The sequence below is a fragment of the Euwallacea fornicatus genome, chromosome 6 (assembly GCF_040115645.1).
Source record: "Euwallacea fornicatus isolate EFF26 chromosome 6, ASM4011564v1, whole genome shotgun sequence".
NCBI classification, from domain to species: Eukaryota; Metazoa; Arthropoda; class Insecta; order Coleoptera; family Curculionidae; genus Euwallacea; species Euwallacea fornicatus.
The window spans coordinates 2,803,365-2,816,365 of NC_089546.1; the positions used below are offsets into that span (position 1 = coordinate 2,803,365).

A 13,001-nucleotide genomic window follows, 5' to 3' on the forward strand; every position below is an offset into this window, starting at 1 on the left:
AATTGATCCATAAAACAGTCACTTTTGATCAATAATCAAACGTCAGATCGCGAAAAAATTTCCTCCCGCCATTACAACTGTTGTGTAACATCACCATTTTCGACTGTTGGTTTTTGGTACTTAAGATCGAGAAGCCCAACTCCAACGGCCGTCGAACATAAATTTTCCCATCCGAATCAAAACGTTTCAATTTAGTTTCATCACTAAGAAGTACAGTGCCTCACTTTGAAGGAGGTCAATATTAATGTTTCTGAGACAATTTTATTCTTGCCGTTTTATTCTGTTTAGAAATGAGCAGTTTTTTCACTGCAATCCTTCCCACCAGACCAATTTCACACAACCGACGTCTTAAGTTCGATCACTTATAGCAATATTGATATCGTTATAAATTTCATTCTGAATAACCCTAGATGGTGTCCAAAGATCTGCAGTTGATATTTTTTTTATCTGTCGGTCACTAGTAACGTTTGTTCTTCTTGAACATCCAGACTTTAAACAATTTTTATATCTCCGAAAGTCTAATTTTTTTTAAGGATTTTGGAAACAGTTTCTGGACTAATTTTTGAAAGCCATCGCAATTCTCTGCTGGTTGCATCCTCGACAGGACATTTCAAATATTGCATATTGAAAAGTTTCAAAAAAATACCTTCAATTTATCATATTACGTATAAAATTCATCACACAAACAAGCTGAAGAACTGATAATGCTCCTACAGATAACACAATTACGTAGCATTCCATACTTTGGTCCAACAAAAAAATTAGTTTTAACGAAAACATTCTGGAGCACATTCCTAAAGCAAATATCATATGATGAATTCCACAACATTTACTTTATCTTATTGATAAACTTTGAAAACAAAAATATAAACCATCAACAAAAAAGCATTTTTCTTAATATTTTTCTATACTTTTATCCACAACTATATATAACTCTGCTAACTTCCAGTTCACATCCCTAACTTATGGGGGGTTGAAATGCTGAATGTTTGGTTTGTAACTTTTAGATTTATAATTTTATTCGGAAATTCAAGGATGTATGCATAGTAAGTAGATTTATGAAGCTCATGGAAAATAAAACCTCAATTCACGAGTTCTAGTTTTTTACTGTTCCCAAAATACAATTTTTGCGATTGACTAAAAAAAATTAATAAAATGAAGGATATTGTGCTTATGTATCCTAAATATTTATTAATTTTACTCAAAACTAATGACATCCACGAGTAGCGTTGAAAAACTAAAATTAAGCTAAAACTTAAAATGGAAAATGTTTAAGTCATTCTATAACAAGTTCAAATATCTTAGAGTTCAAGTTATGTTACTGACTTTTCGGCATATGAAACGCTGGATAGCCTTTTAATTTTTTGATTAATCAACTATATTTTTATTGGTCAACCTATCTAGTTTTAAAAACTTGAAACGACTTCAGAAATTTGATCGATTCTATTCGCAAAATCAAGGACGTACCACAAAATAGATACATGAGGGTATGAAAAGCTAAAATCTCAAATCGCAATTGTAATTTTCAACAGGGATAACTGTCTTAAACTCCACGTTACGTTACTGATTTTTTGACACTTTAAAAGCGGAATATTTTTTTGCAAAACCTGATTTTTTTTTAAATTTTAAATAAACGTAAAATCCTGAGACTACAGCAACCAGTTAAAACTTTTCATGAGTTCTAAAATTTTACCATCCTACATTTAATAAAAACATTAATAATTAACCCAAATATCCCTACAATAAAAATACCAATAGAAAGAAATAATACTTGGGGAAAATTAAGTAATTGTGAATTAAAAAAAAAACACTAAGAGGTTGTTAAACCAATGATACTAGGAGTGAGTTTAGCTTTAGATTTGGTTTAGTATCAAAAATGATTCTAAAAATTTTAACAATAATCTGAATTTAAACATAAATATTTCTCAAGTTTTTTTAATACAAATCCTTATATAGAACTCATCGAACGAACATTTCCGAATTCAGAAACCAAATACAACATTTAATATATGGAAATGTATGGTAAAGCGGATTTAGAAGCTAAAAACTTGTTGCCGAATTTTTTTACGTCAAATTTCATCAATTTTAGCGGTACAAAATGAATTTTTAAGTACTTCGAAACGAATTATTTATGTCAAAGATTGCAGAAAAGCCCAAAATAATCTTGTACTGAAACCTTCCAAGCCCAAAATGGATTCAGTTTTGAGATTGGTATGGTACAAGTGTGTAGTTTTTCAAAGTTTCGGCAGGAAATGGAAAAAAATTTAGATTTCAAGTTCCCTAAAGCGGAAAAAATCATAACATTCGCAAGAGATTTAGAATATAAAAACCATTGTAGTTTTGATGAACTTAAAAGCTGATATAGTATAACTATATACTTATTTCATCACATATGCATCCCTATTATTGCAACATTTTCCATTAATGAAAGATTTTGATCGCATTCTAATACCTTTGATAATTAACGATCGATTAATAACTTTATTTTATAACACGTTAATAGAGTCGTTTATTAACCGCCGCAATTAATAAACTCGTTTGTTAAATATTTATTAATGATCCAAAGGGGAAAGCATGTTTATCTAGCCTGGATTCAATATGAACAAACGCAAACTAATAATAAAACTTGAATATCTTGAAAGAATAAAGAAAACAATAGATATAGAGTTACCTTCGAGAAGATGAGAGCTTTCTTTCACTTTTGTGGAAAAGTTTCCATCAAATCTATAGAGAAGGGATGCCAGTGAACCAACTTTAAACAACCTGCATTAGTTGTCAATATAGAATCATGTTATACAAGAGTGATGAAAGTTTTATGTACATATAAGTCATACATATTATATTCCACCGCGGCTGCATTTCAATCACAAATGGTATTTTGTGGACATTGATAGCAATAGATATAGTATATCAATACGTCGAGTTATAAAGTCAATTGATGGTTTCCTTTTCAGAATATGTGAATATGTGAATGTCTTGAACATACAGGGTTTCTCGGAAATAAGCGTCATAATATGAGTCAATAATAGAACTCGTAAAAAGCATTGTTCTTTTCAAATATGTCTTTGTGTGAAAGGTATAGTTTTCCAGTTCAATTTATTAAAAAATTTATCACAATTCCGTAACCGGCGATTTGGTATCTGAAATTGTTTATTCTATTTCGAATCCCTCACATAGATATCTACCGAATTTTATTGCCTTGTTTCTGATGAGCGTGGTTTTTTTTTCGAATAATCAGTAAACTCCTTCAGCTAAGTAAAAATAGTGTACTGGTTATTGGGGTTATTTACTACTAAAATAATATAATTTTTTTATTTACCTTGAAAAAAAAGTGACATTAAACGATCAAATAGTCTTCCATTATCATCAAAGCATAATTGTATTCAGCGTTGAAAATTTTATTCAACTCTCAGTAACGTTTCCCTATCATTTCGATTCATTCGAGATACATTTTCAGCGTGTCCTCGTAGTTCCTTAAATGTATTAACTGAAATGGAACACACTATCTGTTTCATACGAAGGACCCATCAGTAAAAAGCGCAATGATTTAAATCTGGGGATCGAGCCGGCCGTGCAACAGGACCATTTCGACCAATCTACCGCCCAGAAAAGTGTGAATTTAACGATTCTTGTGCAATTCGGACGTTGAGGCAAAGTAAATACCAAATGTTTTGCCAAATTTTCACCGAAACGCCTTTCAGTAAATTACTTCGCTCGTCATTTAAAAGTTCTAAATAAGTTCTACCATCTAATCCATCCGGTAAAACGTAAAGGCCGCTTACTATTCCAACTCATATATTTATTTAAAATTTCTTTTGAAAATTTTGAGGCCCTACGCCATAAGAATTATTTTGAAATCCTCCAAATAAAACTTTTTGACACATTGTGCGCTGTTGCCAGTCCCAGGAATATTTCCCACATTTTTCAAAATTGCACTTTCAACATTTGCAGAACGATTGGGCCGTTGTCTGCTGCGAGCTTAAATGCACCTGCAAAAGGTCCGCTATTTCGAAGTTCCTGAATAACACGAACACACGTACACCTATTGGGGGGAGGGCGAACCGGGAAACGATGTGTATAAATCTTATGAGCCCGATTAGAGTTCTCAGGGGCTTTCCTGTAAGCTGACATCATATCAGTGTACTCATTATTTGTGAAATGCGACATTTCACACCAAAATTTCTTAATAGTTTCAATCGCTATTATAACGACTGGAACGATACGCAGCAATCGCAAACAATGCAAGCCTCATTGCGCATCTAATTTGAATCACGGTTAGTAAAAAAATTAACGATAATAAAACATGTATAGAATAGTGTGTACTTCGATTTTTTAAATCCATAGGCGGTACCACAGTATGGTTTTAACAGGTAAAATACCGGAAGTAAGTAAATGTGAGTTGCAAAAATGATGTGGCAAAACTCCTTGCTTTTGAAGAGTTCTGTAACTTGTTCAAATTATGGCACTGATTTCTGGGACACTCCGAACAAAAAAGTCCCTCCTGAAATACTTTCACGAACTGATTTTGCGAAGGTATTCGCCATTTTTCCAATCTTAAAGCAGCTTCGAAATGAGCATCGAGTTGCGCAAGTTTGCTTTAATTTAACCGATCTCATATCTTCTCGGATGACCGAGGATCTCGTAATTGAGATCGAAAACCGGCCACCCTGTGTAAGGAAGAAGACACCTGAAAACCTACGTCGCACAACCTGAATTGCCCAGTCATGACTGAAGAAGACCGTTTCTTCACTTTTTGCGTTAGGAGCTCCACTAATTTTTTTAGGGACATAGAAAAAAAATGGATCTACATCTGCATCGGAAAAAAGTCGCTGACAGAATATGTTCAGCTTATTAAGAAATCAAAGCCTCTAAAAGCGATTTCAATTACAATATTCGTTTCTCCTATAGTTTAAGCCCCAGCGGAGTGGCTTTGAAGTTCCCACCAAAATGCACTAAGTCGTTAAATGCAAACCCTGCATTTACATGAACCGAGATTAAAGTTACAGGGCTACAGCCCGCAGGGACAAAGCGTCTTGCGTGATCCTGTAGGGCAGTTGCCTTGTTGCTGTCAGAAACACTGTGTGGGGCGCGTTACATGTCTCTTGTATTATTAGTCAACCCCCTTAGACGTGTGGTCGGATCATCGATGATGATGATGACGATGGAACAAGGCCCTAGGCCAGTGGCGGTTCTCTCTTTATTCGGTAGATATTTAGGCTGATGCCGAAAAAGCGTGGTACAAAAAAAAACTGAGACAATCACCGAGAAAATTATTAATGGCTTTGAAGCAGCCGGCCCAGCGTCAAAGCGGCTGCCCGTGACGCTGATAGCTTAACAATAGGCTCGTTAATTTTTAGAAAACGCCATCCTCGAAGTGCTATGATAAATCGGACGTGCGATAAAAGTGTCCGAGCCATCGCATTGTTGTCCTCTAAACATCGGGGATACAATGGCAAGGCCTGGTCAGCCCCAGACCGTGGACTGTCATAGAGAAACAAAACCACTTGTTCGGGCTTTTTTTCTATAGAATTTAGTGCAGGTCTTGCCTTGACTTGGTCCGTGCATTCCAGCTCAGCCACTGTGAAATGTCTTCATAAATAAAGCTTTACGACTCGTTTATCATAAGATTCCTTTCGTCAGCAAACGCGAAACATAGAAGGTAATTAGAGCACTATTGAAAGCTGGCAGTAAAGGTTTTACAACTGTTGAGAATTGAGGATTCCTAAAGTGGAAATGTAACAGGAAGGAAAACTACCGCCCTCAGAGGTTGGGGATGAATAATGTACGAAATCTAGAGCAGGCGCTCCCTTTTTGCTATTTTTATTACGGACGTGGGGTCGGCTTATTTCAAAATAACATCATTCGGGAACAGGACTGTAATTACACTTTTTCTGCCTGTGAAAAAAAAAATCAAGAAAAGTCATTAATGATGAAACCTTTAATTTTCCCTCTATACCACTTCCTTCTACTGCCTAACACATTTAATTAGACATACTTGTATGTGTTTTATCATGTAGAGTTCCATCTATGCTAGTCGTATAGGCACTAAGCGAGACTTAGTTCTCGATATTCGATTCTCTAATACCAATCCCTTAAATCGAGTCTCTAGTTATTATCTCCTGTATTTTACTCTATGGAACGTCTGGACCAGCTCAGCGACCCTACTCGTAAAGGTGAAATTATTAATATGACATCAACTTTTATTTCAAGCCTAACTTTCACAGAACTATTTAAACAAAGTCTGATGAGTGTTTTTAATATTATTGATTTCTGTGTAAACTAAAGTAAGGTTAAAGTTAACAGCGCATTAATAATTAGAGCCTAAATCTCACAAATGTTTTTCGAGACTTTCAAGACGATAAAATATTCGAATATTTAACTAAAATATACCCTAAATACTTGATCTATGCGTGATTGGCATCCCTATGATATTTTGATCAATTAAAGCACTAATTCATTTCAGCGACTGAAATCTAAAGGTACTGTTCCATGCAAAAAACAGAGGCGTAACGCATGGTAAAAAGTAAACTGTACTTAATACACTACTTTACCTAGAAACTATGATACGCCCTTAGATCCACATTATTCTCATACTATGCAGCTCTAAATTACCCTACGCCTCTTTCCTTAAATATTTGACAAATTATGAATTTTCAAAAATTGAAAAGCAGCATTAAATACGGAAAAAAACACCACCTTTTGACATTGGTTTATTTTTTAATATCTTCCTTGCGTCATCGGTAGAACAAAATGGTCGATTTTTCTAAATTGAAATATGGGTCAAGAGACACCTCAAATTAAAGATCTTCCAAAACTATATTCAATGGTGTATTGTAATAAAAAAAAAAAAAATCAATGTATCAATTGGTTTTTGAGAAAAATAAATATAAATTTGATTTTAAAAAATGCAATAGAAACTCAAGTAAATAGTCCGTTAACAATGAAAAAATTTGCTTGTTGATAGGGAATTGGCGTATATTTGATTTCATGCTTTAACACAGTGATTAGTTGTTTCTCTTTATTCTTTTACTTTTTTGACCAAAGGCTGTGAGCACAAAATGAAAAAGAAACCAATATCCTATCAACAAACATATTTTTTCATTGTTTACATACTATTTAACTGAGATTTTGTTGCATTTTTTTACCAAATTCTTACTTACTAAAATTACCAAAATATATATATAGAGCGTAACAGTTTTCATAATTTTTAACTTGATTTTTAATTTTATTTAGTACGACCCTGTTTGAAAGTTTACTGAAAAAGTTCAGATTGTGGGTTTTAAATGTGGTACTTAAACGAAAGGCGTAAATTGCACCTGAGATTTGGCACCAATTATTTAAAAACAGCTTTTAATTCTGTAATTTTCCCTTTTTATTATTCTCTTTAACTTATTGATTTCGTGAACATCGACTTCAAAAACGCTAAATATTTTATGAAATATTTGATGTGCTGAATACTAGTTAAATCAGGGGCGTGAAATTTGACATTAATTTTTGAGCGTGGGAGCTTATATACTGGGTGTTATTGACTAAGCGTATGATTTTTCAAATAGTCTTAACATGAAAAGTTCTTATAATAAAGTATCCTAACTTATTTAATTTTTAAGATATAGAGTATCACAGTTGAAAAAATAAATCACATATTCTTTGATATCTTTGAAGGTCTTTCAGCTAATATTCCGAAATTTCGTATTCGATAGTTTTTTGAGATGAGAAATTTAAATTTATTAACGATTTAGTTATATCTTCTAGAAAGTACCACAAGCAACCATTAGAACACTTCTTAGCGGTTGCAACTATTTTATTTCACACTGTATGTCACTTTCAAGTGGAAAAACCTTTTTCTCTAAAAAATCACACTGTGAAATATCAGAAACTTATTCAATAACGCCCAGTATTTGCAATAATTTACGAACTGAGACAATTTTATACAGAGTATCCCATAATTAGGTACCAAACCTTAAAGAGCGCAATCTGTGTACAAAAATAATACTAAATTGCTAAATAAACATACCTTCTCAAGCGCCCACTAAAAGAGGCACGGCCCCTTGAAGGGGGCCCCAATGAGATCATTTTTGCTAAATAACTCTTAAATTATTTAACATAAAGATATTACATTTTAGTATTCTTACAATTTTGATGTGTCCGATCCAAACATCTCATTAACGTACTTAATTGTGAGTCATAGACCTATCATTGAGAGGGTTTGTGTTACAAAAACAGCCATACATTTTTAGTGAATGCTAATTTTAGATTTTTTTGCTAAAAACATTTAAACCTAGAGTTTTTTACTCAAAAATTATATTGTTGAATAATATCTCTGTCATTGTTTTTGAGAAAAATGCAATTTTTAATGTTCTGCATATATTTCACATTAATTCCTGTAAAACACTGAATTAAGCTTTGAAACAAAAGCTGCTGGCTTAATATTTGACAGTTTTATTGTGATCAAATATTTGAATTGATCACGTCAAAATCGTGAGAATACCACAATTTGGTACATTTACGTTAAGTAGCTTAGGAGTTACTTGACCAAAATAATCTCATTAGGACCCTTTTCAAGGGGCGGTACCTAGGTTAGGGGGCACTACAAATCATACGTTTATATACCAATATGGTACTATTATTGTACATAGATTACATTGCTTCAGGATTGGCACTTAATTATGGCACACCCTGTGTTAGGGACTTTAAGTTGTTGGTTTTTTGTTTGTTGTTGTTAATTTTGGTTTTTGCTATATATTTATATTTTATCCTTTAAGTTACGCCCGTGTACAGCGATACTTATTCTGAGAATACCATCTGGGTACCGGACCACATGGCCCATCAGGCCAAAACTACGGGTACGTTTTGGCTGGGGAATATGCTACTAGTCAAAGGAAACTTTCCCGGTCGGGACTATAGCCATGATGGGCAATTTGTTGGGCCTGCAATGTTCCCAGAAAAGTGACTAGTATAGATATTCCCCAGATGGCCGCGATTTATGGAATCCGGCGTAGCCATAGCCCGTAAGGGTTCTTGTTGGTGGTGCGCCTCCGGTTGGAATTCCTCGGGTTTAGTACTTAAGGGATAATCGAAGTAATTTTTGCTCTCTCTTTTTTCTTCTCTTCGTGTGGAAGTTGCGTCGGTGTCGGGATGTGATTGGAATCATAGTGTGTAACCCGCCCAATTAAGCATTCTTCCTCTTCCTACTTAGACCAAAACCCTTTCATTATTTGATATAAGTGCAAGTTAAATACAGTCCATTTTATGTAAACCAAATTGGCATTTTCGTGGTTTCATTTATCGAAGGAACCCCTTAACATTTTGGTCCAACACCCTGTATATGAAAATAAAAATACATATATTATAAAAATATAATAGAATACAAAATATAAAATAATGTAATGGAAAATAAGTATCTGATAATGAAAAACCAAAAAAATAAACGATATTCTCGTCCATTTTTGAAAGTGTTTGATTAGTCATTTGAGACATTGAACTGTATTTAAAGGTATACAAAATCGATTTTTTTTCTTTTTTCGTTTCGTTCATATATTTACATTTCCCTAAACCAATGAAAGGCTTGCAGGAAACTAACACCTACCAAGCAGAGTAAATCCCAACTGCTTAGTTATCATCCCTTAAAACGAAATCTTTCAATTTGCGAATAATTCCGAGAGTAAACGTGTTTACTTTGAAGATCAGTAATAGTTTAAAATTGCTCCATTTAAACGGAACAATCTAAACCTAAATCCGCAATTTCCGCGATCTGGAGCACCGTGAGTTGGATCCGGTATAAAGCTCGTTGAAGTTGGAGAAGAAACTAGAACGAGTTTTAATGCGGACGATTGAGCACCGCAAATAGGCGGTATTGATATGAGATGGGGGGGGCTCGAAACCTCCAAAACCAACATATTTTATGCCATTTTATCGACAATCTCTATTTTCTAGATTTGCTCCGTTTCCTCGGCATCAGAGACCCTCTTATGTTATGTTATTTTCTACAAAATCCTATTCTATACGGAAAATTTAGTATCACAAATTTTACCAAACTTAACCGATTTAGAACATTTTAACAATAAATAAGTGAGGCTCAATTAAATAAATGAATGTTTTCCTCTCCTATGGTCGAAATGTTTTATCCAGCAAATATTCCCCAATTTACCGTATTTTATTAGCGGGATTAAAATATTTTCTCCATTCTATCCACTTTTTATGTCCCTGCCTTGTAATTTTATTGAGTTAGAGGCCCGCATATTCATCACGTGAGCGGGGTGACTGGTTTCTCGGTTTACTGGTTTCCAGAGCCGGACTTTTCTTCGTGTTGATAAAGAGTAGGATTGTAGAGATAGCCGCCGATTTATAATTGGACAATAAAACACGTATTGATTATAATTTGAACGAGTGTAGATCGCATGGTACCAGGAAATATTCAGTGTTTCTATGTACCTGCTCATATGAGCGAAGTTCGTCACATGAAAAAGGTGAAGGAGAAATGTAAAAATTACAAACTTATAATCAGGCCGGAAGATGATGATAGAGATATTATTTTAGTTAAATTTCTCTCCATTCATAATCTTTGTGCGGTTTTTAAAAGGAGGAAATTCATATTTTCTCAATTAAAAAGAAGTTTTCATTTCTAAATCAACCACATGGTCAGGAGAACAATGTATCTGCAGGCTGTCCCAGATAAAAAAGCACTCCATAGGGATCTCGTAAACTCTGAGAGATAGGGAGGCAGATAAATTACAGAAAAACTGTGCGTTTCTGTGTTCTGCAAAATCATGTCTTCAAATTTGAAAAATTACGAATTGATCGGAAGTTATTTGAGATTAACAGGTTTTTCACCGTTTTCTTATTTTATTTCAAAAGGTATATCAAAATAAATTTAGCATTTTCGTTGCCACTTTTTCTGTTTTAAAAGATGGTATTTTTAAATTATCGATCCGATGTTTCGTTTCCTCAAAACCATCATCAACATTGTTTTTTCAAATAGTAAAAAAAAATTATTTTTTACTCATACATTCTACTTTTCTTTCTGAATTCAACGATATATTAAACAGTTTAGTCCAAAAAAGCTCATTCTACGTTTTGCATTATAATATACCTGGTATTTGATAGCACGAGTGGTTTTGAAAAAAAATTGTTTAGATCTGTCACTTGGTGAACAAGAAAGTAAACACAAAAAAAATAATTTGAAATTATTTTTTATGTTTAAATATTCCACTCGTATTCTCCAAACATAAATAGCATCGGTTAACGATTTCTTCCATAAGATTATTTGAAATATGTGCAGTTATCTTTTTTCTTACAAATCAAATTACAACCTTTAATGCATCATTTTGAAAAGCCTTACAGTAAATTTCATCGTTGAGGAATTTCCAGAAGAAACGTCCATTGGTGTAATATCGGGAAATCGTAGTGGCCAGTTTATGGGATTCTTATTGGAAATTAAATACTTTTAAAATTGTTTTGGCTAAACTATTTAATAAGTCATAAGTGTAATATATCGTTGAATTAAAAAAAACAGTAGAATTTACTGATCGTAGAATAATATTTCTTTTATTCTGTTAAAATAAACAAAATTCATTATGGTTTCGCAGATACGATCAGTATCTCCGATACGATATCTGAAAGGATAATCTTGAAGAGGAGAAAGAGTAACAATGAGAATGTCAAATTCATTTTAACATATATAAATAAAATCAGGCAACAGTAAAAAAAGAATTGCGAAAAATCGGTTTCTCTCAAATAACATCGGATCCATTTGGAATTTTTCCAATTTAAAAATATACTTTTACACAACAAAGAAAAGCGCAACTTTTCTCTAATTTAACCAATTCCCCATCTCGCATGGTTTACGAGATCCCTGCAGAGTCATTCTTATCCGGGACACCGTGTATACAGGGTGTTAGGGAAATAGCTTTCGCAAAATTAACAAATGACTAAGAACATCATTTCGAACCAAAAAATTCCGTGCAACAGGGGTCGTAAATACAACCATTTTCCTCCTCGGAAACAAGAAAAACATTTTTTGAGAATTGGAAATTTATCGTGCTTATTTTGTTTCGAGAGCTTCCTAAATAGCGGCGTCAACTAGGTATGCATTTTTACACAGTTTTTTTGGGGGGATAATGGATTAAAGTGAACGTTTAAACCTTGTGTGATTCATAGTTTAATATTTTGGTAAGCCACTTACCTTTAAATTATTGTTGTCGTCTCTAACAAGCATAAGAGATTTCGAATACACATTTCACACAATTCACATCACAATCAAAAATGTTCGAAATGTCCACCATTTGAGTTCATTCATGCACGACAGCGTTTTAACCAACTTTCCCGTACACGATGGAAAATTCCGTTTGTCGAGCTGGAAGTTTTTTTTCTGGATGACGATTAGCGTAAACGCGCTTCTTTGGATTTTTTTAACGCCTCTCCATAAATCAAAAGCATCTCATGATATTCACGTAAAAAATACATTTTTACGTAGGTTTTTCACGTAAGTACTGTTAATAAGTCCGAATAAATTCGCGTACTAACAAAAAGGTCTTTTTTTATCAGCTGTCGGGTATTGAGGAATTGCAAAAAATAATCATAACAAAAACAATCGCCATTTCCACGATCACGTTCAATGCGACGTTGCCGCTTAAATTTACTTTTACTGCTTAAGTTGTATTATTAGTTATTAATAAGTTAATAGTGTAATAAATAAATAAAATTTTAAATTGCTTTTGCCAATGTTATTGCTGAGTAAGTTTAACTCTTTGTTACACGTCAAACAATCAATATGTGTCAAGTACGTTTTTCATCATTTTATTAAAATTATAAACTTCTTTTTTTACAAAAAAATATTAAGTTTTCGACCCGGGTTGTAAGGAACTCTTCTGTCCAAAATGATCTTCTTAATTATTGGTGAAATTTACAAAAGTTATTTCCCTAACACCCAGTATAATTACCCTTATTACCAGTCATTTACCAGTCCACTATATCACGTAAGAGTAGATACTTATTACGTACGC

The 13,001-nt window shown here is 33.4% G+C and overlaps 1 long non-coding RNA gene across 2 annotated transcripts in view; it reads right to left on the reverse strand.

Moving 5' to 3' along the window:
• Positions 1-12,419, reverse strand: part of LOC136339727 (uncharacterized) — a 34,050-nt gene extending 21,631 nt beyond the window's left edge. The window contains exon 1 of one of the 2 annotated variants that reach the window (XR_010732197.1): positions 12,182-12,419. This is a non-coding gene — a long non-coding RNA (uncharacterized lncRNA). Of the gene's footprint in view, positions 1-2,671; positions 2,716-12,181 lie in introns of those variants that run through there. The other variant, XR_010732196.1, reaches the window with a different exon arrangement.
• Positions 12,420-13,001: the final 582 nt, after the last annotated feature.